The following is a 22,437-nucleotide window of genomic DNA, read 5'->3' as shown; positions in this document are numbered from 1 at the left end:
TTTTCTTAGAATCACAGTTACAAAGTCATATTTCCTATTCCAAGGGAATCCCAAGGTATCAAAACAGTATTCAATAATTTGGATGCACACATAATTGCTAAATACTAGAAACTTTGCATATTAGTTTCACAAAAACCAAATTCAGTTTTTTTCTACCAAATGGATACCTTCTTTTAGAAACCAGAGGCATAAATGAGGGATGGAGGAAATAAAACCCATGTGCTTTGGGAAAAGATACTTTGCATGTGATTTAGAAATGATGTCCACCTCTAGGACTCAAATATATTTCAATTTCTGGAGATTTTAGTGTGGCTTTTAAAAGTAGAAATTCAATTGAATTCTGAAAATCTGCCACGAGTTCAGATTAAGGGAGTAAACAAATAAGGTGGAACATGCAAAGAGACCCCCATTTTTTTCCTTATGGTTCAATATACCAAGTTAATCCACTGGTGACTATATCATTGTCATCATTTACCAAATGACAGCTAGATACCAGAGGCAAGGCAAGAAAAGACCCTAAAACAACCTTTACCTAATTCAAAATATCTTCTGCCGATATAGCAGAATAAATAAAAAGTGACCTTTAAGGTTTATTACTTGACTTTTTAAATAAGCATTTGTAAAAAAGTGAAACATATCCAATTATTGTAAGATCCAACCACCCACAAAATAAAAAGATGGACAAAAGTAGAATAACAGCATCTTAGTGACAGTATTGCTCAGCATCTCGATATCAAACTAAAACCACCGTGAACCCTACGTCACTACTGGAAAGAAGTGGGCTTTGATCGTGTCAACAGCATTGCTTTGGGTATAACTGTATGAAGACTTAGGGAGCCTTGATGAAGCCAGAGTGGGTTAAGGAAAGAAAAAAATTTTCCCCACAACTGTGGGAAAATTTGGTAAGAATCAACAAGAGACACAACAATTCTTTGTTGTGTATTGTTCACGAAATATTCCAAAAATGGATATGAGATAGTCAGGGCTCTTTTTTCCCCTAACTCCTGGAAGAAAGGTTATGAAATGTCCTCACATCGTCCGCCTCACTGCCCAATGCAGGACGAGGCTCAAGTTTTGAGGAGCGGTGCTAGTGTGCAGCCCTGGGATGCCTGTGCGGGTGTAAGTTCTATGTATTTGTTTTTTGCAGCAGGATGGGGAGAAGACATAAAATTAAACACACGACATTTGCAGCACTAAATTATCACGTAGGACACTAACTTGATGATTCAATCTTGGATGCAAGAAACCCCAAGATTTTCAACAATGTATCATGTTCGTGCGCAACCAGAAAAGCAGAGAACCACAGATATCCTGGAGGAGAGAGATCCGAAGTAGAAGTCTGAGAACAGAAGAGCTGTGACCCACATACTCAAATTCAGACTTTTAAACACAAACCACGTTAACTGAAATCTTAAAGTCAATACAAATTGCACTTACCAAGGAGAAGGTTAACCACAGGCAGCAGAGGCCATTCTCATATTTAGTTTAAAAGAGTCCCATAATCACACAAAAAACAATAGTATACTGTTTGCTTCCACAGATTAATATATAACATTTATGTTTACTAAGTTGGAGAAGAAAAGTTAATAGGTAAACCATGTTCTGATTATCTTAACTCAGCTAGTTAGAGACTGATCAACTAGTTAGAGCCTGGTAGAAACGAACCCTCAGTTGTTGGTTTGGTTTTATTGGAGGCATCTACCATATTTCCACAGCCACAAACAACACTTCTGAAATAGCCAGAAAGGCAATTAAAAGAAAATATTAGAAGAGTCAGGACAAACGTGTTACTGCTATTAAAACAAAAACACCAAGCACACGTGCTTTTGATAACGGAATAGTAACCAGCATCATCATATGCAGTCATGAGTCACTTAATGACTTCCCAAAGATGGGGAACATATACAATGGTGGTCACACAAGATTATAACAAAACTAAAAGATTCTTATCACCTAGCGACATTGTAGCTGTCACAAGGTCGTAGCACAACACTCTACTCATGTGTCTGTGGTGATGCTGGTGTAAACAAACCTACTGCTCTCCCAGTCGTCTAAAAGTATAGCACCTACAATTACGTCCAGTACATAATACTTGATAATGATGGAAAATGACTATGTTAATGTCTGTACTATACTATACTTTTTATTGTTATTTTTGAGTGTACTCTTTCTTCCTATAAAAAATAAAGTTTGCTGTAAAACAGTATGTCATGTTATGCCAGCAGCAGCCTTATCCATCTTTTGTTAACTGCATCTCTTGTTGCGGCATTTTCTCTTGTGGTTGCTTTAATCTCATGTTGTTTTCTGGAGTAACATGCTGTACAGGCTTGTAGCCTAGGAGCGATAGGCTATACCGTGTAGCCTAGGTGTGCAGTAGGCTCTACCAACCAAGTATGTGTAAATGCACTTTCTGATGTTCACACAATGATGAGGTCACCTAGCATCACATTCTTCCCACCGTTAAGTGGTATATGACTATTACAGAGTGTGTTCCTTGTTTGCTTTCTGTTGTAGACAATACTGAAGTCATTTGTTTATAGGTGTTGTTACTTTATATAAAATTACAACAAAACAAAACTGCTCTTTAAAATCCTTCAATGAATGTAAAAATAATTGTCGAATCCCTCTAAAATTGGAGCTATACATTACTTTGGGTTGTCCAGTGCCTGGTAGAGAGTAAGAACTTGGTAATTTTTAGTGAAATAACATGCATTCAAAGACGGACATAACACTCTTCCTCAAATTATTGAAATTGGTGGCATTCACTCAACAATAAAGACACACAAAACTAGGCTAAATAGAGAAGTCACCAAAGAAAAGCCCAAAGAGGGCTGGAAAGAGATGAAATGGCCACAGATATGGTGGCCAGACATTACAGAATGAAAGGAACAATTTCATTAGTTTTTTTTGATGAAGGCTATATCTATATGGTTTTGAATATTCAGATTAAAGGTATATAAATGAGTTATCCACTTAGATTTTCAAAAATATGTCGACAAATGGTATCACGTAATTAAAATCTGAAAGTTAACTGTTGTTTTAGTACAGGCATACTTCAGAAATATTGCAAATTTGGTTCCAGATCACATCAATAAAGAGAGTACCCTGAGTAAAGTGAGTCTTAATCTTTTTACTGGTGGTGGGTCTTGCCTTCAATTTGTGAAAAACACAATATCCATGAAGCACAATAAGGTGAAACACAGTAAGATGAGGTAGGCTTCCATTTAGTTGGATGACAAAATGTTCATATGAGGTACACAGCACTAACCATATGAATATTTAGAAATATATTCAACAGCAAATATTTCTTTTGTTCTAAATGTCTGATATCCAGTAACTAGTCTACAAGAAGCCAGTCCTTAAAAATCAATGTGTTCATATCATGTTTGGGCAAAACAAACAAACAAACAAACAAAAAACCCCAGTAACAGAAAGGCATTTTCAAGATTCTGTTCTCAAAGTTGGTTATTGGGGGGCACCAAAATAAAACCAGCAGATGGCTCTGAACAATTAAAAAGATGCACACATTTCTAGGTAGACAGATATGAATATATGAAGCAACAAACAAAGATAACAAAACAGGAGAGGGGACAGAAACTAGGCTAAATAGAGAAGTCACCAAAGGAAAGCCCAAAGTGGGCTGGAAAGAGATGAAATGGCCACAGATACAATGGCCAGAAGAGCCAGGAAAAATAGTGATAACCTAAGCAAGGAAGCATGAGAAGAGAACAAAATCTGGGCCATATTTGGCACCCTCACTCAGCAAAGGCGAGCAGGTTTGTAGTGGAAAGCAAAAAACATGAGCTTTACAATCCTTCAGGCACATATGTTCAAATGACAAAAATATATGAGAATATGAGACGAAAATTCCAGAGTCTCCTAGACTTTTAAAACTCTAACAGCTCCCATGTCCCCTTTCCAGCCTCTATTCTTCTTTTCAGACTCTTACCTCTAAGTCCAGTGATAATGATTACAAACTTTGGAATTGAAAGGGCTTTGCCGACATGCTAAAGAGGACAGACAGTCTGCAAACTGAAGCCTTGCAGATACCACCCAGAGTTTTACTCTGGTCTCCAAGCCCGTGGCAAACGCTAAAAGATCAAAATGCCTTAAGGTAAATCACATCCCCTAATCAAGTGGAAACCAAGTGACGGGCCAAGGAGAAACGTGAAAAATCCTGATACATAATGTGACCTCATAGAGTCAATTCAGAGTAGCCAACTAACAAATTTTTCATACGGGGAGAAATAAAAAATAAATGCACTGAGAAATCATTTCATGTTAGTACCGTTAAAAGAAAAAAGAGATTTAATATTACAAAAGGGAAAACCCATAAGAGAAAAACTATAAGAAAGCACATAATTAGAATACTCTTAACTTGTACATCCCTTAGAAAAAGACCGGAAACACAAGTGTTTGCAATTTTCTGAGGAGATACTTATTATCAATTCTGAGGGAGAAAGAGGCAACTGATTGTAAAAATTGGCTGAGGCAAGAATGAGAAAGTATCATATCAGAGGACACACACCTAACTTCATGCCCCAGGCTCCCTGCCAAGATTCACATAGCTCTATTTGAATAACATTTGACCATACCCCTCATTAAAAAAATGAGTCTTTCTGTACAAAAGACTAAAAGAGTCTAAAAGAGTCACATCACCTAAACAATATTTCAGGCAGTTCTGCAGAAAAATTTAAAAGTTTAAACATTTTTACTCCCGAGATCTAGGTAGTTTCCACTTTGATGACCCTGTCAGCCTATTTCTTTTAAATATCTCTAAGAGACAATCTTTGAATAAGTTAGTCCATGGATTGGATGTACTCAACAGAAGTTGTAAAGTTCTCCGGAGGAGCTATACTCTAATGATGGGTCTTGTGATTCCCTAAGCGTCAAGAATGGCATTTCGAGTTCAAGGCTGAACTCTGCATGAAATAGGCTTTAAAAAATATAGCCCATGTCAAACGGGTTTAAAACCGCAACCCATTTACTTTAAAACACCCTAAACGCCACTTTACCTGTCCTGTCAGTCCCGGGTAGGTAGGTCTAGGATGTGAAAAGCCTTCCTGAGCTCCAAACGGTGTTCTATATTTAAATCAAGAACCTCAAGGTAGGCGAAAGAGACATCAAGGACCCATCAGTGTGCAGAAAGCGGGGAGGCCCAGTTTGCCCTCTCACAGAGGGGTGCCTACAATAGTGACAAGAGGGACTCCGCGAAGTCGCCTTGCCAGGCCGCTGAGGACCCCATACCTCGGGGGCGCGGCAGGGAGAAGCGCAACCCGGGGTGCAGCCCTAGGGACGAGGGTCCGCGGCTGCAGCCCCGGGATCCGCCGTCCCCGCGTCGCTGGAGCGCGGCCTCGAGGCAGCTGCGCGCAGCTGGACGCGGCCCTCTGCGCCCCCGCCCCAGCCCTTCCGCTGGGCCTGGGCGCCCAGGCAGCCCCTCGCCTGCGGCCCCACCGCGTGGCCGGCGACTTGGCAACTTACTGGGGCAGCGCTAGGACCGCGCCGAGAGGGCGGTGGAGGGCGAGCGGCCGGAGCACGTCGGGGATCCGCGGCCGGGGAAGGCTGGAGGAGCGGCCGCCGCCTCGCTGGTCCGCGCGGAGAGGAGCGCCCGGGTCGCCGCGCTGCAGAAAACGGGCTGGGCACGTGCGCGCCCTTCTGTGTAGCCGCGCGGGGGGCGGGACGCGGGGCCTGGTGGCGCCGCCCCTCCGCACCCCCGCGCGGCCCCTCCGCTAGCCGAGCCCGCCGGCCACCCCTGCGCCTGGCGACGCGGGCCAATCCGCGGTAGGCAGTGTCCGGCCCCGGTGGCGCTGGGGTCCGTGCACCGCCCGCAGCGCGGACACTCGTGAACATGCGCTCGCCCGGGGCTCGCCGAGTGGGCCTGGGACGCGGGGCTCTGCTGGAGGGGAAACGGGGCGGTCCCGGGATTCTTGATTTCCCTCGAGGGCCTGTGCTCAGGGGGCTTTCTGAAGCTGCTTCTAAGCAGCGTTCTTCCAAATGGGGTTTTCGTCGCGCGTTTACTTTTCATTCCAAAAAGAATTTGTAAAAAAGAAAATAATGATAGTAAAATAGAATTATGATCACGATAAATGCCCAAATGCGTGCGCTTTGTCAAATAGTACTACTTCGCCATTTAAAAACCATAAAAGTTTGTAAAAATAGGCAGTTGCTATTTCGAATAGGTAGTCGTGATTATTTGGAGGTGGACTATAAGAAAATGACATTTGGTATTTCCAAGACAGCAAGAGAAGTTACACAATCAAGGCATTTTTCATACTGTGCTACTAATTACCTTAGGAGTCGCTGAAACGATCAAAGTCATAATGTAAAACTTAATTTTAATCCAAAAGGAGGCAAAACAGTGACAATGAATTGAACAGTATGCTATTTTTGTTGTATAGAAAAGCCTATCTTATTTTGTTTAAAATTGGTGGTAAACATCTCTTTATTCATTTACTAGTAATACTGTTAACTTTAGCAAAGTGCCACATTTAAATTGATGCATTGCACATATATTTTTAATGTCATGCTCTAATCCATTCTTCTTTAAGACATGTGTTCCCAAGAGAATCTGATTAAATGTTTGGGGCTTCACTCCAGAAAATGTACGTGCAGAAAATCTCTAACTATTTCCCAAGTTTGTGTACATCGTGAAGCCATCCATGGACCACATTAAAGAACTGGAAGTTTAAACAGCACAGTGGCTACAAGAGTATTTTCTGTTATAGTAAGTATCCTAAGTATGGTTAAGTATCCTAGAGACTCTGAAAATATAAACTTATTTTTACAGTGTAAAACAGATTCCTTAAGCAAATAATCATTAATGACATTGAGGAAAATGATATTGTTGACTCTGACAGCAAATTCACTCAATCTCACAAATGCTTGGAGGCATGGCACAAGAGCGTGAAGACTCCCGACTCAAACTTTTTCTCATTTCTAAGACTACTAAAGTAAATTTCTAAGGATCTGATCTAAAAATTTTCACCTTTCATTTTTTTTTTAACTGAGGTTATTTTTGAGTTTAAGAGAATATTCCCTCAAATATTTTTATTTAAATACTCAAAAGGGACAGTTTGTGAATAGGTGGAAATACAACTGTTTAACATTTAGAAACTGGTAATTTAGTCAGAATACCAATTTCTGAGCTTCTCTAGTAATCTGCCCGTCTGATTTGGGTACTACCTGAAACAAACACATCATGTTCATGTACGTGAGTTATTAAAAGTTATTTCAGCTCTTAGCAAAAATGAGTAAGTCCTCTCTAACAAGCACGATGTTTGATGAATATCCGGACACACTAGTCTTTGACTTACATATTCCTTTTTCCGTTTGAAATTATTGATTAACTGTGAATCCCACATTTGATCTTTGGTTATTTCTCAACTTTTAACGTGTTTTGATGTAGAAAGAGGAAAACATCCACAGATCTAGTATGAGTCTCTATATTGGACTGTGACAGATGAGGGAAATTAGGATAGACTGTTCAGAAACAAAATACTTAAGATGGAGTAAGCTATTTTGACTTCATTTGCATTTCCTTTTGCACTACTCCATTCCTGCTCCTCGAATGGAATTAGCACCTTCTTTTCTAGTTGAGTAATGCTTTCACCACCATTTTTATTTTCCACTTCTCCCTGTCTGAAGCACCTCAGTGACTTTTACTGTCATCCGGTAAGCTTCTGGCATCCTTAGGAATGAAACAGAAATTCCAGCTTAGTTATTTTCAGCAGGAGTAATCTAGGTTGTCATTTTTCAAAGATTTCAGAATCATTTGTGTACTTCTGAACTCCTAAGGAAATTACAGAGAATTTCAAGAGACTTTTGTAGCTGAATAAATTTCACACTGTCTACTCCTAGGCTTGCCAAATACAGCCCAAAGTAAGCTCATGTCCACAAGTAAGGGATCTACTTTAACTTTCAAGACTGAATAAATTGATTCTTTTTAGTTCTGATTTTTACTCCATTATCCCTGAGCTATTGCGGCAAAGACAAAGCTAAAAATCCACCTTTTTTTTCCCTTCAGATCATTAGATACTAGACACTGATGCTTGCGTTATAATTAAATAAGCTCGAAAGAGAAAAAAAATTGGATGGAATTCAGGCCTCTAGAATTTCAAAAGGGCTTTCAGACCATTGTTGTATTCCACTCCCGTTTCAAAAATGCGTAAAAAATTAAAGGCAACTTTCCACTGGACACACTCCATATTTGCCCATCCTTTAAGGTAAGCAAAAATATATTTAAAAATTGTTTGGAAAAAATACAATAAGTCCCTATAATGGCAAATTATCTTTTAAATTCTTTTTTTCTTCCTGCTTATCTTTTAACTAAGATCACATAATCATTTTGCAATGGTGTTTGGTCCTGCACTGCTTTTCCTATGATTTCCCTGTACCCTTCACTTGGCTTGTTTCTGGGTTTTCTTTACCTTGGCCATTAATCAAGAATCTCTTAGGACTCTACCCACTCCATGCTGGTGTCTGTTTCCTTCTGCTAGGGTTCCTGCTGGGTCTGTGTCTGCTCAAAAACATCAGCTGTCTCAAGCCAAACATCTTCAGTCAGTCTGTTGCTCTAAGGATTGGAACCCAGGGGTTTAGAAGAGGGCTCAACTAATGTGAATCCTTCTCTTTTTCCCCTCAGCCTTGAAAAAGGTTCTAATTGCCCTAGAGGTCCCTTTGGTGAGATGAACTTGCCAGCACCTAAAATCATATGGTCAAAAACAAATCCATCCCTCTCTTAGTCCGGTATCTCTCTGACTTCCGTCTTGCTATTCTCCTGGTAAATCAGGTACCTTAAGTACTGTTCAGTCTTTTGTCTCCTTTACTTTTTTTGTGTTCCTTCATTTTTTGTGTGTTCCTCCATTTATTTTTTACCAAAGATACAATCCTTTCTTTTGATTTCTGTGAATTCCCTACCCCAATCTCCATCCTCATCATGTTAAGACAAATTATTGTAGTCTTCTAAAATGTCATGGTATCTTCTCATTGATTATAGAATCAAACTAAACATGTAAAGTCTCCATCAACTGCCTCTACATTTTCTCAACTTATCTTTTAGATCTGTGTTGTCCAATATGGTAGCCACTAGTCATACGTGGCTCTTGAGCACTTGATTTGTGGCTAGTCCAAATTGAGATGTGCTGGAGTAATACACACTGAATTTCAAAGACTTAGTACAATTAAAATCATGTAAAAATGTCTTACCAATATTTTTTTTTTCATATAGATTACATGTTGAAATCATGTTTGGGATATATTAGGCTAAGTAATATATATTATTAGATTTGTTTGCAACCATTTCTTTGGACTTCTTTTTAGAGAGACTGCTGGAAAATTTTTCATGACAGCTGTGGCTCACCTTCTCTTTCCATTGCACAGGACAATCGATAAACCTGTTCTGGGGTAGGCACAGTGCAGCAGATCAGAGGCATTTTCTAAAAGGAAAGGATAACCCCGCCTCAGCCTGCCCTTTAAAACCCAGCTGGGGAAATAACATCGAAAGTCAATTATTGATAAAACCAGAGGACAAATACCAAACGACTGAAGATTAGCCCTGTGGGAGCTTAAAGGAAAGAGAAGGTCACAGATGCCTTTTCTGAAGAGGTGGAATTTTAAAAGATCCTTGAAAGACAGATAGTATTTCCTTTTTGCAGCTGTATAAGAAAGAGAAAGACTTTCTGGGTCAGAGGAGGTGGGAAAACACTGAGTAGGCTTGGGGTAAAATGTGTAGACCAATTTGTCTGGGGACAAATTGTCTTGATGAGAACTCGAGTCTATACATCCCCTGTGCCTCTATGTGCTCAGTCACCTCCAGAATGATTTCTTGCCTGCTTTTCATCAATGCCTGCCCCATTGCTTTTTTGTAGGCTTTACCCTCCTCCAGAACTGAAGCTAGAAAATAGAGGTGCATGCGTGTTGCCAGCCAGATCTTTGCCCTACTTCTGACCAGGCTTCCAGGAAGCAGGCTTCAAATGTAGCCTCCTGGACAATTGCACCGCACGGTGTTTTCACTGAGGAAACATTCTCTTTAGCCGGTTATACTTTTGAATGGAGAGTCTAACCCATGTAAAGAGCAGAACTCAGTGTTTATTAACTTGCCGCTTACCTCGGCTGACCAAGCATTCTGATTTGCTCAGGACCACCCCAGTTTTAGCACTAAGAGTTCCATGTTCCAGGAAACCTTTTAGTCATAGGAAAACTGGGATGTTTGGTCCACCTTACGTACTCATGTTCCAGGCTCTGACTTTGTTTTTCATTTCTAGTCACTGGCCCCCTGCTAATTTTATTTTTATGACAAAATGACAGAGAAGGTGTAATTATGTTTAAAAAGAATGTAGTTGCTTTCTCTGGCCACTGCAGTGCTGCTGATTTGACATTTTCTTCTTAGCCTCAGTTCGAGATGTCCTGAGGCGGGGGAGGGGAGGTTACAATTTTAATATTAAATTTATTCACCTTTCATTTATAAAATATGTCACTGGATACTATCAGGAGGAATGGTGTTATACACTCAATCAAATTAGGAGGGATATTTCAGTTCCAAAAAGTGGGAATAGAAGTCTTCCCCACAGGTAGACTTTTCTCTTCTTTAGGACCTAATCATCTCTGTCAGTTCCCTGTCACTCCCTCCTGAGACTTCCTCCTCACCCCTCTGAAGCCATGCTTCTCCTGTAAGTCCCATTCTTGTTCTCAAGGGCTATTAGCTAAAAGGCAGCATCAAAATAAGTGGAAAACCCCAAGATGAGAAATTCAGAGAAGCAGGTTCAATTCCAAGTTCTGGCAGTAAAAGGGTTGCATGATTAGCAACAACTTCTTGCACAGTGCTGTGAATTTCAAAGTTGCAAAACTTGGGTCTCAGAATACTCATGTGGAAAATATTCCTGTCTAGCACCTTCCAGGGTTTCTCTGTAGCCTCATCAAAACATTAAATTCTTTGAGATCAAACAATGAAAAGTAAACTAACCTCCAGTGGTGGGGGGAAGGGAGACAGAGAGTTGGATCCTTACTCATCATGACTTTGATGATGTCTCTGTCTGGCTTAGGCTCACAAGATCCATCCCTTAAAAGGTCTCTGAGTTGGTAATGTGTCTTAAAGACCTCAAGGGATGAGTGCTTCAGAGAGTAGATTTTTAGAGTTTTCATCTGTTTTACTTTTGTATTTGGATCGGCACTAATAGATGCCTCTCAGCAAATGAGGCAACCGTTTATTCCCTTTTGTGTCCTAGACAGAAAGGCAGAGTCTGTGCTAATGATGAGCAGTCTGGTCCACCTGGCTTGCTCCTTCCCAGTGAGAACACCTGGGGTGCTTCCTGGGCTACACAGAAGCGTTGATTCTGCTGGCTCCCATGCGGCTTGCTCCCTCGTCTCCACTAGCAGACCACCCTGTGGACAGCAACTGTGCGTTTTCTCCAGAGGTTTTAGAGGAAACTTGCCCTTTTGTGCTTTTACATGGAACTGGAGAGAGGGTTTTTATAGCCAGGCTAAATCTAGTAGGATCCTGGCCTAATCTGAAAGGTATTCCACTTGTGCTTTTTGATCTTTCTCAAAATTTAATTCTGAGCAAGAGATCATGAAATAAAAAATGATGTGCAGTAAAAAACACAAATTAATCCTGCAGGTTGCTGACAACTAAATGTATGATTTTGAGTAAAAAGTTGCCAATCGCATTTTGTTCCCTATAGTGAAGTGAGGAAAATGATAGTTTAACTTCTCCAACAGACTGTGAGGAGATACACTATGAATAAGTTAAGTCACTAAGTAAGGTTTTGTATCAATTCATACTCCTCTCGGTCTGAAATTCAGCTTCAAATACGACTGAAAGTCAAAAATCGAATTCACTTCTCAGGTTATAGACGCAAAGCATACAATATAGCCTCCTCTTTAACATTGCATCGAAACAAATAAACTAAGGTTTTAAACAACTGACTTTTAAACCAAATCAACTTGTCCGAGCAGTCCTTCAACAGTGGTTTCCTGTATGGTGCTGCCTCCATGGCTCAATAGCAGTGATCGCTACAATGGGACTTGTAATCAGCTAATTGACCAAAGGGACTTCAACACGCTGGTCACGCTGCTTTCTCTTCTACTGGCCTCATGGTGACCTTCTTTCTAACATTCTTACAGTTCAGGAGTCCTTAGTGCAAACAATAACTAGCAGAAGAAAAACAGGAGAGAAGAGTCTTGAAATTACAATATTTTAATTGTAATTTCTCAGTCACATTACCGCCAATGTAGGTATGTGATAATTATTGAAAATACACAAAAATCTGTTTGTATTTGTTACTAATGCATCTAAGTGGGTCTCAGGAAAATCTACAGGACACCCAATTCCAAGGCCGTCATCTCAGCCTCCCACAGGCCAGGCAGTTAACAACAAAATTTGAGTTTAGTTAGGTATCAGATAATGAGGTGGGGAAAGGGAGGAACTGAGAAAGCATTCAAATACAAAACTTTAAAAATACTGAGCCAGACAGGCAATACCCAAATACAGGCTGAATTAGGCCTCAGAGCTGCAAACTTTCAACACCTACCCTAAAAGTTACTCATATAATCATGCAATCAATTAGATCCATTTAATAAAATTATTATTTTTAACCCCATTCGCTACAGGCTTAGTGGATATTTAATTTTCTGCACTATTCTAGTATGGCATTCCCTTTAAGGTACTGTTTTTTATTTGTTATTTTTTAAACAAATACAAAGTTTAGTATAAATTCTTTTCAAAAAGTTACATAAGCATATTTCCCATGAGAAACTCTACGTGTTTGTGTGGGAAACTATATAAAAGAGTTTATTAGCAATAATAAGACTGTTCATGATCATCAGACTAGCAAAGTAATCCTTTTTTAACTGAGTGCATATTTTAATCCTCCTGTATGAATTATGCGAATAAAATCTTTGAAGTATTGTTGAGAAGGTAATCTTGGCTAAATTGAACTTGACAGTGCCCCTTTATCTAGTTCCAATGTGATTAGACTTTGAGACGCATATAGAATCATAGAGAATACTTGTTTAAAATGTGACTCAATGAGCTCACTTCAGCATTAGATAAAGCAGCTAGGGACAATAAAAACTATTGAATAAAAGTAGCTTCACATCCACGATTTAACATTTCCTTTTTTATTTTAGGGGGTTCACTTTAATAAAATGTTTCATGTCATTTTATATTTAAGAAAAGTTGGCAGTAATATTCAAGGTAACAGATATTCATTTTACAACTGTGTGCTGTAGACCTGTAAGGTCTGACTGGTATGCCTGGCATAACCCCAGGAAATGTCATTCATGTGGATGACAATATGAAAGGAGTTATGCAGAATACAATTTACAGCCTTCTTGAAGGCAGCCTCACTGAGGATTCAAGAGTTAAATAAACTGTTCCACATGGGTATGATTCTCAAAGAATTTGTTCATTTAAGTGCCCAACTTCAAAATGCCTGTATATATATGTATTTGCAAATAAGTATTTTAAATGGATTTCTAAAACTCGTGTATAATTTCCTGGATTCTTAAAGAGATTGTGAAGAAGAAATTCTCTTGTACTTTTGTGTCATGATTATGAGGATACAAACAATTAGAACACTGCTCTGTAATACATGTTAGCCCAGTGGTTATTGAAGTGTGCTGGCTAATGACCACTGCAATGATGCTTTCACAATGTTATTGACATGTCCTTAAAGAAAAGACAGTTTTCCCAGAAACAAACACTGAGATAAGGATTTGACGGAAAGAAATTTATTTGGGAGGAATAGGGATTAGAGAATTAAGATAGGAAAAGAAAGGAAGCTAATAGAAGCTGTGTTATCAAGAAAAGTACTGCATTGACAAATGGAGCTTAATCCCTTGGGAAACAGCATAGATGACGTGTCTCAGACTTATCTCACCGAGGGAGAAGAAAATGGCGTAATTATACATCAATTCCATCAAATTTGGTCCAAGGCTTCTCCCGCGGTCTGTTATCTACCCCAGAATGTGGGTAAACATGCTTTAATGACCAGAGAAAGCCCCTACAAAGTATGCAGGACATAGCTTTCCTTTTCCTTATTATGTAGTAGGAACCCTGTATCCCCATGTTAACAAGGGCTTCCTTCTTTGCTTATTTGGACTAAGAAGCTGAGAATAAGAATATTAACTCAAGATTCAGTGGAGCCTTTACTCTGTTCCCTTATAGAAGGATCCTCTCCTTCCAGGAACAAGGACCTTTGGCCCAGCAGAGGCAAAACTTGTGGGCCTGGGAAGCACCAAGTCCCCAGGCCATTCCCTGACCCATGTATTTTAAACATGGACACCGCAGCAGCCTAACTTGTTCAATTAAATTAAAATGGAGTATGACAGGAATGGCAGCCTCTGCATTCTGCCATTTTGTCCATGATGTGATATTCTTCTTCATTTATTATCACAAATGGGGCAGGGGTTGGGGGGATATGTTTTCAGAAGACTTCCCTTTGGTCTTTCTGAACACATGACTTACTCTGCAGGTCAAAGAACCAGCACGAGGTGAGGTTTTACGGGTCTAAGTATAGTCATTTTAATTGTGCTCTTGGGCAGCAGAGAAATTTCTACGTGGTGGTGCCATAGAGCCACTGAGTTTTCTGTGAGAAGGGCTTGGGCCAGGACTCCAGACCCCATGTATCATCTAGCCCCTGCGCAACCCCATTCTAAAAGGGGGCCATGATGTCGATTTACAGCCACTGGCATGAGTGTTCTGCATTCAACACCTGGAGCTTAACTCTGCTGGGGAAAAGTAGGAAACAGTGTCAAGCATTTGCCTCAAAGCCACCCTCAGGGAGAGAGACCTGAGGTATTTGCACACCAGCTCCCTTCAGTCACAGGCTGAGTGCTGCTCGCAGGAAGTTTAGTTCTCCAGCATAGCTAGCCTGCCACGTGTTCAGGCACAGCAGGCTCCGGTGGCAAGAAAAAGCCTTCCTGCGTAGGCTTGGTGGTTGGAAGTCAGTACTGTGTGCACTAGTAAAACAGTAATAGCCAAAGAGACATGTGTGAGAGACTGACATTACTTTCCACTTTTAATTCACTTTTATACGTATTTATTTGACTTTATTTTATTGTATTTTTAAAACGTCACAAACATAAAACTGATGATTAAATCCTTTGTTTATATCTCTTAGAAAACTATAAAACATAACCAAATTATAAATTAAAAGGAAATAAATTTGCAAACAAATGAAATTAAAATTAACATCATTTCAATATGAGAGATATTTTGCTAAAACTAAAATGTCACATAAAATACGAAAATGACACTGACTGCTAGGGGTTTTGAGTTAGTTTTCCTGTATTTCATATGAAGACTCAGCTTTCCCCACCATTTTCTTATTTTTTTTTCAACTACTAAAGAACATTCATTTACATAGTGAGCCATAAATCATTTGCATCATTTGGCTTGATTGCATTATCTATATAGGAAGCCATTCTCTTTTCTTTTATTCTTAAGATCCAACAATTAAGGTGGTATTATAATGTAAATGTAAATGCAAACTCTGGAAAGGAATGTACCAAAAACTTTGTATGCTCATAGAAAACATATGAGATTGTGATAAAAACATTACATCACATAGAGAAACGGTACTCTTTCTCAAATTGGAGAACTTGCAGACTCCAATTTGAGAAATAATGCTGTGCTCAACTGGTAGCTAGTGTTGCATCCATCTTAGGAATGTAGAACTGTTAGCCAAAACATGTATGAATGATGTCAACCTTGACCATATAAAAATATAATATGACGAGTCAAACCAGATTCAACAATACATTTCAAGGATTGTACACTATGACCAAGTGAAATTCATGCCAAGGATGCAAGGATGGTTCAACATCTGCAAATTAATGAATGCGATATATCACATTAACAAAATAAAGGATAAAAACTATGCCATGATTTCAATAGATGCAGAAAAAGTATTTGAAAAAAAATCCAACAGTCTGTTATGATAAGAAGAAAGCTTTCGACAAAGTGGGTACGAAAGGAACATATTTTAACATAATAAAAGCCATATATGAGAAATGGTAAAAAGCTGAAACCCTTTTCTCTCAGATCAGAAACAAGACAAAAATGCCCACTGTCAACACTTCCATTCAACATAGTATTGGAAGCCCTAGCCACAGCAATCAAACAAGAGAAAGAAATAAAAGGCATCCAATTTGGAAAAGAAATAAAACTGTCATTACTTGCAGATGACATGATACTATATAGAGAAAATCCTAAAGATTCCATCAAAAACTATTAGAACTAATAAATTACTTGAGTTAAGTTGCAGGATACAGAATCAATATATAAAAATCTGCTGTGTTTCTACACACCAATAATGAATAATGAGAAAAAAAATTAAGAAAACAATCTCAATAACAATTGCATCGAAAAATATAAAATTTATAGGAATAAATTTAACCAAAGAGATGAAAGACTTATATCCCAAAACTATAAGACATGAAGAAAAAATTGAACATGATATAAATAAATGGAAGGATATACCTCACTCATGGATTGGAAGGAAATAATATTGTTAAAATATTCTTACTACCTAGTAATATACAAATTCAATGCAATCCCTATGAAAATATTAATGGCATTTTTCTCAGAAATAGAAAAATTAATCCTAAAATTTATATGGAATCATAGAAACTCATACAGCTAAGGAAATCTTGAGAAGGAAAAAAGTGGGATGTATCATGCTCCCTGATATCAAAATCTACTATAATGCTACAATAGTCAAAACAGTATGGTACTGGTATGAAAACAGATATATATATATATCAATGAAACAGAATAGAGAGCCCAAAAATAAAGCCTCACTTATACTGTCAATTAATTTATGACAAGGGAGGCAAGGATATACAGAGGGGTAAGGACAGTTTCTTCAATAGTGGTGTTAGGAATACTGAACAGATACATGCAAAAAAAAAAAAATGAAATGGGACCACTTTCTTATACCATATGCAAAAATAAACTCAAAATGTTAAACACGAAATCATAAAATTCCTGACATTATATCTATATCTATATCTATATATCTATCTCCTTGGGCAAGGAAAACAAAACCAAAAATAAACATATGGGAATACAGCAAACTAAAAAGATTTTGCACAGTGAAGGACACCATCAACAAAATGGAAAGACAACCTACTTAATGGGAGAAGATATTTGCAAATGATATATCCAATAAAAGTTTAATATCCAAACTATATAAAGAACTCATACACCTTAACACCAAAAACCCCCCAAACAATCCAATTGAAAAATGGGCAGAGGACCGGAATAGACATTTCTCGCAAAAGGACATATAGATGGCCAACGAATGTAAGAAAAGATGCTCGACATCACAAATCATCAGGGACAGGCAAATTAAAACCATGATGAGATATCGCTTCACAACTATCAGAATGGCTATGATCAATAAATCAACAAATAAGAAGTGGTGTCAAGGATGTAGAGAAAAAGGAACCCTTGTACACTGTTAGTAGAATTGTAAATTAGTGCAAACACTATGGAAAAGAGAATGGAGAAGCCTCAAAAAATTAAAAATAGAGCTGCCATACAATCCAGCAATTCCATTTCTGGGTATTTGGGAAAAAAAACAAAAATATTAATTCAAAAAGATTATGTACTCCTATGTTCATTACCACATTACTAGTAATATTCAAGATATGGAAATAACCTAGCTGTCCCTCAATAGATGAATGGATAAAGATGTGGCATACACACACACGTATACATACACACATATATACACACATATACACGCATACACACACAATGGAATATAATTTAGCAATAAAAAAGAATGAAATTTTGCCATTTGCAAAACATAAATGGATCTAGAGGGTATTATGCTAAGTGAAAAAAGTCAGACATGGACAAATGCTATATGATCTAACTTGTATGTGGAATCTAAAAAAGCAAAATAACAATAAAAAAAAACTAAACAGAAACAGATCCATAGATATAAGGAACAAGTTGATGGTTACCAAAGGAGAAAGTTTGGGGGAGGGAATTTTTTAAAAAGTAAATGACACACTTCTTAGTTTTTCCTCTTTTAAGTAAACAAACAAACAAATTCAGGTTTTAGGGTTATGGAAAATGCAAATATATAAGTGTAAGTGCTAATTTTATTTTTCATAATACGGTCCTAAAGTTATTTGTAGGGATTGAGGAAAGAGTAAAGACAGGAAATATATAAAATGGAGTCACTTTAACCAAGCTGCTAAAATGAACTGGACTGTGATTTATGACCAAGATGGAGTCACAAGGATTGAATTTATCCTCCCTCCTGAAACTACCAAAAAAAAAAAAAAGACAAAATACATGAAAGAATGATTTTCAAGACATACAAATAAGCACATGAAAAGATGCTCAACATTGTTAGTCCTTAGAGAAATGCAAATTAAAATAAAAATGAGACATCATTACTTTCCGATTAGAATGACTAAAACTAAAAAGATTGACTGTATCATGTGTTCGCAAAGACTTAGAAGAACTGGAACTCTCATCCAATTTTGATGAGATTATACAATGACTTTGGAAAATGGTTTGGCAGTTTCTTAAAACATTAAGCATACATCTACCATATGCCTCAGCCACTGCACACCTAGGTGTTTATCTAAAAGAAACAAAGGCATATGCCCATACAAAAACTTGTACAGAAGTTTTCACAGCAGCTTTATTTGTAATAATCCCAAACTGGAAGCAACTCAAATGTCCATCAACAGGTGAACAGATATATGAATTGTGGTATAACCGTATGATTAACTACAACGTAACAAGAAAATGAAATTAACTATTGATACATGCAATAACATGGATAAATCTCTAAATATTTATGCTGAGGGAAAGAAGCCAGACACAAAAATGTGGCTGTATATTGCATAAGTCAAGGAGGAAGTGGCTAGGGATAGAAGTGAAGGATTATAAGGGCAAGAGGAAACTGGGGAATGATGGACGTGTTATAACCTTGATTTCAGTGGTAGTTTTACAGATGTTTATTTGTGTCAGAACTTATCCAGTTGTACACTTCAAACATGTGCAGTTTATTGTATGCCAAGAATACCACAATAAAGCTGCTAAAGAAATAAAGAATTGAACTATGACTACAAGAACTGAAATGAGACAGTTCTAATAATCAAAGTTCTTGAAAAGTTATGGAATTGGACTGAGAGAAAATTGAGTTACTCAGGAAGAAATGGGATAGGTTAACAAACACAATCGGGCGAATTATCGTTCTGAATATTCTAGTGAGTTGAGACTTTGCAATATATTAGTTACAAAATCAGCCGTTAACTTACGATCACCGAATGCTACAGCCAAACCAAGAGCCTCATTATTTTATGATACCTTGATAACCCAGTGTTAGTGCAACTCGTGCATTTTCAAGATCTCTTGACGCAGCCTTCAGAATTAATCTTATTTCTCTTCCCTTTGAGTTCTGAGATAATTAAGATATAAACGTAGACATTGGGGTCAAAATATTAGCTTGGATTTATTATAACTGAATTGGGGAATACGGCTTGGACCTAAGGTCCTAACCTTTCCTTATGATTTGGACTTAATCTACCAACACCTGGACGGCTGCATTTCCTCCCCGCCTCTTCACCCCACCCCTCCCCATTCCCAACACTGGGGTAATTGTAGTAGATTCACATGAAGAAGCAGGTGCAGAGGGAAAGAAAGATCCTGTCTGTTCAGGTACTGAATATGTCACTGGGATAAGTTATTTTAGAAAAGGTTTGCAATTATTGGAGTTTATTGTCATTACACACATCAAACTGACCACGATTAGGTTGTATATTTTTGAATCACCAACTGTCCTCTGTAAATAAATCAGTGGATAGCTTTCAGGAGGTTTTTCTTTTTTAATTTGCTACCCACATTCCTCATATTAACACTAATCTTAGCACATTTTTTCTCAGTTGATATCTAGTTCAAAAATTTAACTACTTAAACTACTGGCAAACTCGTGAAGCCACTTCCCTCACATATATGCCAAGAACTCCACATCAGTTGTTTAATTGTGAAATATGGTAGATTCGAAAACATGCACAGAGTTGCTCCATCAATTTGTAACACATTAATACAAAAGTGTTGTATCATTTGCTCATTTAATTTAGGTGTATTCAACTCTGTACAGAGAGAAAGGGAGAGAGATGTAGAGAGAGACAGAGAGAATAGTACAGTTTCACCTACTCTTCTACTCAGTGTATTTATGCCCCAAATTAAGCATGAGATAGAGGCTGAGAGTGCTTTTCATTCCTTAACTATTCTCAGATTCCATGTCTCTCTCATCCCACGGTATCAAGTGGTTTAAAGGTACATATGTTTTGTACATCATGGTCCCTAATGAAATCCATCTAACTTATCCAGTGTCAACCAGAGAAGTAGTGATCTGCTCCAATTTTGCAGGAAAAAAACAATTTTGTTGTAATAAATAAGATATAGTTCATCTAATGTAACTGTTGGCATCCCAACATCACCACCCGAAGAGATTTTAAGGGGAATATGTTTCCTTTACTTTCAATGCCACCTATTTAACCCAACCCCTGGATAAGACACAGCACCATTGTAATAGTTGCCATTCACCAGCGTTTAGTAAAAAGAGTTTGCAGAGAGCTAATTCTGTTATTTTTCTGAGCCTAATACTTATTTTCAACTTTGTAGCTGGTTTGCCAAGCTTGTTGATGAAGTATCTGTGAGACTAATTTTTTTTTTTCTTTCCAAGGAGTACAATTTTGAATATCATTCTATTTTGTTTTCGCCTCTATGTTTAGCAACAAAACTAATCAATTTTATACTAGAAAGTATTATTTTGTGCTTCTTCTGGAAACAGGTTCACCAGTGGGGTCATTGCACTTTTTCTTTTAACAATACGAGAGCTTCCAGGCTGTCTGCCACTCTTTGGCAACATTTTATAATAAAATGTCCTGGGGACTATGGGTGACAGGGTCACTAGTCTAATAAAAACGTTTTCAGATGTTCTTCAATAGCTTTCTTATTATCTTGTTTTGAAGCCGCTTATATAAAATCATCTTTCAGATTCATCTGTTCCAACACGAACTGTTTGTTATTCAATATTCATGCTGGTTGTATTGTGTTCTCTATTTATTTTATTCTTTAATAAATCATTCTTGGGTTGCCAATCCATTTAAATGATTGATTATAGAACGGACTATAATCATCAAAGAAGAAAAAGCTCCACACACATTTCTCTGGCCTATACTCTCCCATTGAATTTCACTGGTGATAAAACAAATGAAATCTGAAACATTTTCAACACTCTTACAAGTATGTGCCTATGTGACCAGGTCAGTGGCTTGGATTAGATAACTTCCTAAGATCATTTTTATACTTCCAAGAAAATGAGGCAAGCGGTCATTCAAGTCATTACAAGACAGTGGAGAATCTGGGGTTCGTGTTCTTACTGTTGTGGTCCTCCCGTCCATTGAAAAACCATATTGCAGTCATAGAAAAGTTGAAAGCTAGAGCTAATGTGGGTTTCTGACATGGCCTAGTGCAGTTATTTCATTCTGCAAAGAAGGAAACAGAGACCTGGGTAATTTAAATGTCTTCCCTCAAGGCCATGATACTAGTTAGTAGTAGAGCTAGAAAAAAAAAACCCAAACTGGATGTCATGATTTTTCCACTATTAGTTTGCTTCCCAGAGCAAGTCTCATGACAATGCCTGTATATAATGGAGGAAAGTTCTCTGGAATTTCCCCAGTCAACTGGATGTCTTGACCTCAGGGGAGAATGTAAATGTCAGGAGAGATGCATCAGTAACGCATCACTACTGAGGTAATGAAGGTGGCAGGTGTCCAATGGGTCAAGGCTTAAGCAGCTGGCGGGAGAGTAGTATCTGCTTCAGACATGCTTTACCACTGCACAAATACAGGATTTCAATACTTAGGACAACTTGTCCTTTAACCTCGTGACGTCAGAGTTGTGAGCAGAAATATTGGTGGAGAGACAGCAAGACAATGACTAAGCACTTGTCAAAACCATTTGTGAACCAGATGAAATATGTCCCCAGCCTGCAAACATTCAAAAGAAAAAGTACATAGGGTACATTATTAGAAAAGATAGGTTTTCTAACATTGCTTTATCCATCTCTAACATACTGCTTCATTTTTTCCCTAAGAGATTAAAAAGATGCCTTAATGGTTAGGAAAGCTTAGGTTATGCCTCTATGGTTAGATGAGTTTAAAAGAGAATATACTACAAAAGGCAAAACTTTAAACAAACCTTAGGGGGAACGAAAGCAAGGCTAACTTGTTTCACCACGTGTCCCAGCTGGCAGCCCTGTGATTAGTGGTATCAAGGGGTGTGTGGCGGGGTGTGTGGAGGGGGTGTAGCTGGACAGCTGCAATCATTGCTTTCTATCTGGTGTTGACGTAGGTGTCAAGAAGCAATTGACAGGCTTGATATGTTAGGTAATTCTTATGAAA

General features: G+C 38.2%; 1 protein-coding gene across 1 annotated transcript in view; it reads right to left on the bottom strand.

Annotated features, from left to right (window-relative positions):
* SLC7A2 (solute carrier family 7 member 2) overlaps positions 1 to 5,603 on the bottom strand; it is a 55,246-nt gene extending 49,643 nt beyond the window's left edge. Inside the window, exon 1 of the mRNA XM_016129924.2 lies at positions 5,482 to 5,603. The gene's annotated coding sequence lies outside the window, so the exon portion shown is untranslated. The remainder of the gene's footprint in view (positions 1 to 5,481) is intronic.
* Positions 5,604 to 22,437: the final 16,834 nt, after the last annotated feature.

This window comes from Rousettus aegyptiacus, unplaced genomic scaffold (genome assembly GCF_014176215.1).
Source record: "Rousettus aegyptiacus isolate mRouAeg1 unplaced genomic scaffold, mRouAeg1.p scaffold_m13_p_11, whole genome shotgun sequence".
NCBI lineage: Eukaryota > Metazoa > Chordata > Mammalia > Chiroptera > Pteropodidae > Rousettus > Rousettus aegyptiacus.
The sequence above is the reverse complement of the archived record's forward strand: the minus strand, read 5'-3'. Positions and strand labels throughout refer to the sequence as shown.